The following is a 6000-nucleotide window of genomic DNA, read 5'->3' as shown; positions in this document are numbered from 1 at the left end:
AGAGAGTGCAGGCGCACACAGTGCACATACATGCTACCCAAGCCCTGCTCCCTCCAGTGTTTCACTGGGGACTTTTAATCAGCCCAGGCATACTCCAGCAAGCTGCCACTGCACAAAGGGCTCTCCAGGTAGCTGCTGGGGGCCATGTGGCTGGCAAGAGGGCTAGGTCTCCAAACAGGCTCTAAGATCAGGCCATGGGCATGGGCACACCCACTGTGCTGAGCAGTGTGGCTAGGCAATCACAGCAACATAGGCTTTTTGAGTGGGTTTTAAGTGTGTACTTGGGCACAGCAGGAGAGGGGCCAGGGCCAGACCAAGCCTGGTGGGGGCTCAGAGGGACAAAGGTGCTTCTAGAAGTCTCTGGCCTGGCTGGGGCTGTGATGGGCCTTTTGTCCCTATGCTGTGCTGTCATTCCTTACATTTTGTTTTGTTTTGCTCTGTAGACAGGGTTTCTCTCTTTATGTAGCCCTGCTTGTCCTGGAACTTGCTCTGTAGACTAGTCTGGGCTGCAACTCAGAGATACATCTGTCTCTGCCTCCCAAGTGCTGGGACTAAATGTGTGCCACCATTAGTGGGGGGCTATGCTTCACAGACATTTTTAATCTTGAGTTGCAGGAAGAGGGGTAGTTTCCACCACAACTGTAACATGCACACATGTGTGGGCACATCAGTGAGAAGTTCATGAGTCTCACTTCCCAATTCTGAGTAAGGTATGTTCCCTTTGACTATTCTCTATTCTATTCTTTCTATTCTACTGTACACTATTCCTTAAAAGGCCCAGTCAGGGACTGACAAGATGGCTTAGTGGTTAACAGTGAATTTAAGACATGACATTTAGGTGCTAAGAGGAGCCTGGAAGAGATGAAGGTCAGGAATGAGGAGCCTGGCTGAGGGCTGGCAGTTATCAGTAGATGGGCGTTGTTGGCTCAGGAGATGGCATTGGAGTGGAAAGCCAGATCCCAGCTCTGTGGAGCCCAGAGGAAGTGCCTAAAGGCCATTTACTTCAGCTTACCTGTGGTAGGGGAAGGATGGACGTAACTAGAATGCCAGCCATAGGAGACTAGCCTTTGCCACAGACAGGACACTACAGGGAAGCCTCACTGAAGAACTCAGTATGGTCCGGATGCTCCCAGTGAGGGTGTGAGGGGCAGGGTGGGCTGATCATAGGTAACTCTGAGGTGAAATACACGAGGGCAAAACAAAACACTCCACACGTTTGTGTGTGTGCAAGCGTGTGTGTGTGTGTGAGCTGTAGACCAAGATTGCCTCTAGAAATGGGAGTAGGGCCCAGAGAGGGGGATTTCTGACTTTGATGTTTGGCCTAGTGGACCTTACCTGGGGGTAATTTTGCTCCTCACCCTGTCCTTCACCCCACCCTTACCGAATCCCTGTGGACAGCAGGAGATGCAACTTCACGAGGGTGCCCCTGGCATCACGAGGGTGCCCCTGGCATCCAGGTTGGGGTTGCTAAACACCCCACAGTTGTCAGAATGGCTCTACCCAAGAGGAAGACCGAGGCTACAACGCAGGATCTGCATGAAGACAGTCAAGTCTAATTCTAAAAAGATGGCCTCTATGTTGAGGGTTTGAAACATCCTTTGGCTTCTCAGGAAGGAAGCAGGCCACCAGAGGGAAGAGAATCAGTTCCGGAGATTCTCTTTCCTAACAGATCTCTTCTGGGGAAGAGCAGAATTTGTGGGTTTGTTTGGTTGTTTGTTTTTACCACCAGGAAACCCTCCATGAAGAATGGGTGGAATCAGTCATCCATGGCCCAGCCCTCCTCCGATGGCTGGTGGATGAAGAAGGTAAACGGCTGCTCTGAGAAGCAGACAACTAGACACACACACGCACAGAGGGAAGCCATCGAGAGGTGAAGAGCGGCTCACGCAGGAGAAGATGCTGTATGTCTAAACAAGGGTTGCTCTGTGTCCTCACAGATGAATGAGGCCGTGCTGGGAACTCCCTCTGCAGGATCTGGCCTGACCGAGATGCAGTTCTATAAATGGACATGTTTGTCTCCTTACCTTTTTTTTTTTTTTTTTGGTATAGTTTACTAAGGTATTAATATAGTTTTTTAGGTTGCGAAACTTGATTCTTCATCTTTATATGATTATGATTATACCCCAAATCTTTGATCTGGAAGAAATAAAGGCCATATATTTAAAAAGAAAAGGGAGAAAGAAAGAAAGAAAGAAAGAGAAAGAAAGAAAGAAAGAAAGAAAGAAAGAAAGAAAGAAGGAAGGAAAGATCCTTCGTCCTGTAGGCACTGGTGATGGGCCATGGTGTGGACATTCACTCACTTCTCATCTGCCACTGGGAAATAAGCCAGGCTTGTATACATTTTCTTTCTTTTCTTTCCTTCTCCTTCTTCCTTTCTTTTTTTTTTTTTTTTTTTTTTTTAAACAGGGTTTCTCTGTGTAGCCCTGGCTGTCCTGGATCTTGCTCTGTACACCAGACTGGCCTTGAACTCACAGATACGCCTGCTTCTGCCTCCTAAGTGCTGAGATTAAAGGAATGTGCCAGCACCCCCTGGTTATCCACCTTTTAAAACCAAATGGAAAATGGCCTGGCCTGTGAAATTCAGCCCAGGGGGTGGGGGTTGCTTGAATGACCTTAACCCCTGACTTTGCGGCCTTCCCCTCTGAATGCTGGGAACACAGTGTGGGCCAGTGTGCCTGGTCTAGGCAATGCTAGGAATAGAACCTATAGCCCTGGAGCCATTACCAGCTAGGAGTGGAGGCTTCGGAGCAGCATGTGGCTGAGTCCCAGTGGAGTGGATGACCATAGTTGATGTATTGTGACATCAGAGTCACCCAGGTGACTCCTGACCTTCAGTGTCATAAAAGCCACAGGAGAACAGGTGCTTCAAGTTACTAGGTGCTGGGGTAATCTGGTTCACACTAGCCGGGCAGTGGTGGCGCAGGCCTTTAATCCCAGCACTTGGGAAGCAGAGGCAGGCGGATTTCTGAGTTCGAGTCCAGCCTGGTCTACAGAGTGAGTTCCAGGACAGCCAGGACTACACAGAGAAACCCTTTCTTGAAACCACCCCTCCCCCCAAAAAAATCTGGTTCACACTAGTTGGAAACACGAGGACGCTCTTGAACTTGGTACTCAGGGCAAAGAGCTCAACGCTGGTGGCTGTTTCCGGTCCATTGCTCTGCTCAGTCTATAGCTGTGGCTGGCCTGTGGCTGAGTCAGCCTGTGTCTGTGGCTGTGGTCAGCCTGTGTCTGTGGCTGGCCTGTGGCTGTGGTCAGCCTGTGTCTGTGGCTGGCCTGTGGCTGTGGTCAGTCTGTGGCTGGGGCTGGCATGTGGTTGTGGTCAGCCTGTGGCTGGGGCTGGCCTGTGGCTGTGGTCAGCCTGTGGCCTGTGGCTGTGGTCAGTCTGTGGCTAGGGCTTGCCTGTGGCTGTGGTCAGCCTGTGGCTGGGGCTGGCCTGTGGCTGTGGTCAGCCTGTGGCTGGGGCTTGCCTGTGGCTGTGGTCAGTCTGTGGCTGGGGCTGGCATGTGGTTGTGGTTAGCCTGTGGCTAGGGATGGCATGTGGCTGTGGTCAGTCTGTGGCTGGGGCTGACATGTGGTTGTGGTTAGCCTGTGGCTAGGGATGGCATGTGGCTGTGGTCAACCTGTGGCTGGGGGTGGCCTGTGGCTGTCGCTAGCCTGCGGCTGTGGCTAGCCCATGGCTGTGCCTGTGGTGAGCTAGTGGTATGGCTGGCCTGCACAGGCACCCCCATTGGCCATTACACGTAAAGGAACTAAAGTCATCACTAACACTTAGAAGCTGCCAGATCTCCTGGATAATAGAGATTTCTGATTCTTTTTCAACATTAGTATTTACACTTATCTGTGTGTCTTTGTGTGTGTGAGTGACAGAGAGAGAGAGAGAGAGAGAGAGAGAGAGAGAGAGAGAGAGAGAGAGGGCGCGAGCATGGCAGGCCACAGTATTCCTGTAGAAATCAGAGGACAGCTAACTTGTGGAGTTGTCTCTCTCCTTCTACCATCTGGGTCTGAGTGGTCAAACTCAAGTCACCAGGAGGCTAGGCAGCAAGTGCCTTTACTTGCTGAGTCATTTTGCCTGCTCCAGATAAGATATGGCATTGCTATCCTCTTCTCTGGGGGATAGGAACCTGCAGGAGAAGGTAGCATGGTGAGTGTGTCTCCCAGCTGCCCATCCCCACCCTTCCTTTATTCCGGGAATCCAGGATGCTTTGCAAGTCTGTCACCCTTTCTGCCCTGTGAGTATTTAATCTACTTCCTTCTTTGAAGAGACTGTTAATTTGTTTTGGGCTTTGGGAGACTGGAATCTCCTAGATCCCAGTTGGCCTGGAGCTCCTGCTCCCGCTCCCACTCCCAGGAATGGTGGATGACTGTCCATGCACCAAGTTGCCTCCTTGTTTTATGGTGAAACATTCCTATGGGAAAGGGGTACCCAGGTAGAGTGGCCATGAGAACCACATGGCCGGCAAGTGGTTGTGATTCACAGACACAGGCTTATGTATTGGGGATGAAAAGGTAGCTGCATTTTTCATACTCCCACTCTTGATGGACCTTCCAGGCCCCCAGACTCTCAGATTCAGCCTTTCTCACAGACACCCCAGTCCACCCAAGCCTCCTCCCTCTCCCAGAAATAAGCCAAACATCAGCAGACTTGTTTTCTCCGGATCTTTTATTTGAACGCTGCAGACTTCATTAAGGGACCATTTGCTTGAAAAGTCTTAAACATGTGAACTTTTTTGTGTTTTTTTACAAGACAGGACAGCAGCCGGAGGTCACACAGGGGTCACAAGTCCATCTCACCACATGCAGAAGACGACACTGGGGTTTTGTTGGTCTCCTTGTGTGTACACTCACGTGCATGTATGAACACATGCACACCGATGTGCATTGTCACATGAACAGGAAGGGCTAGAACCTTCTACTGATGAAGGGTGGACAGGACTCATGAACACAACCCAAAGAAGAGTGGCTGAGGACCCTGGTGGAGTATGGCTAATGTGGTTGGCTTGGCCTCCTTGAAAGGTGGGGCGATCAGAATGGCTTTGGTGGCAGAAGAACCCCAGCCTTATGTTGTGGGGTCCTGGGGAGGGACAGAGAGTCTGAGCTGATGGGATTGGGGTGCTGATTGGGATTGTAAGGGGACTTTCAGGGCTCAGAGAAAAGGAGGGACCATTGGTTCTTACAGCTCAGGTAATGAGATCCAGTGGCAGACACTGGCTCCCGTGTTCCTTCCCTAGTCAAGCCCCACATACCGTGCCCCCTACCTTGGACCCTTGGCTTGGACTCCTGGATAGCCACTGTAGTCTCCATGTGACTCCCTGTGAGTAGAACTGAAGTAGAACAAGAAGGAAGACAGCCAGTGCTGGCCAGCCTCAGGGTGAGGGGCTTCGAGTAGATCATGACCCCTAACAGCTTGAGGTTACCAACGTCAAATGTAGGCATTGATGTGACCCCAGATACGGTCACAGAAGAGATGGCATTTGTGAGGATGGTTCAGAGAAAAGAGGACTTCCACTCTTCCCTTCCCAGCCAGGTGAGAATTCAGCACTGGCCTCTTTGCCCATTCATCCAAGCATCCTCACGTGCACACACCCCAAAACACAGGCTGGATGACGGCTGTGTGCTATCAGCGCACTGGCAGAGGGCCTTGAGTTCCTGGTGTAGAAAAAGGGGACGTCTTGCTCTTTAGCTTGGACTACAGCCGAATGGGCCCAGAGAGAAAGAGGACAGCTGTCTTGCATTTCCTGTAGCCACATCTGGCTCCTGGATGCCCGATGGTCTCGGGCGTTTCAAACTTTGGGGAAGCCGGGAGGCCGGGAGCTGTGCTGTTGAGTTAGACCCTTGGGGGTCTCGTCTGTGGTGCAACCCTGTCTATCCAAACCTGTCTAAGCTTCCTGTGTGGCTTGGAGCTCATCTATGTGGGACAGAATTGGGCAGTCCCACATTTCCCTCAGCTGCTCGGTAACTGCAGCTGAGTGTCCTGGGAAACACGTCTGTGGGCTGAGAGTT

This window comes from Grammomys surdaster, unplaced genomic scaffold, assembly GCF_004785775.1.
Source record: "Grammomys surdaster isolate TR1022 unplaced genomic scaffold, NIH_TR_1.0 193, whole genome shotgun sequence".
In the NCBI taxonomy this organism is placed as follows: domain Eukaryota; kingdom Metazoa; phylum Chordata; class Mammalia; order Rodentia; family Muridae; genus Grammomys; species Grammomys surdaster.
This window is presented reverse-complemented; position numbering follows the sequence as displayed.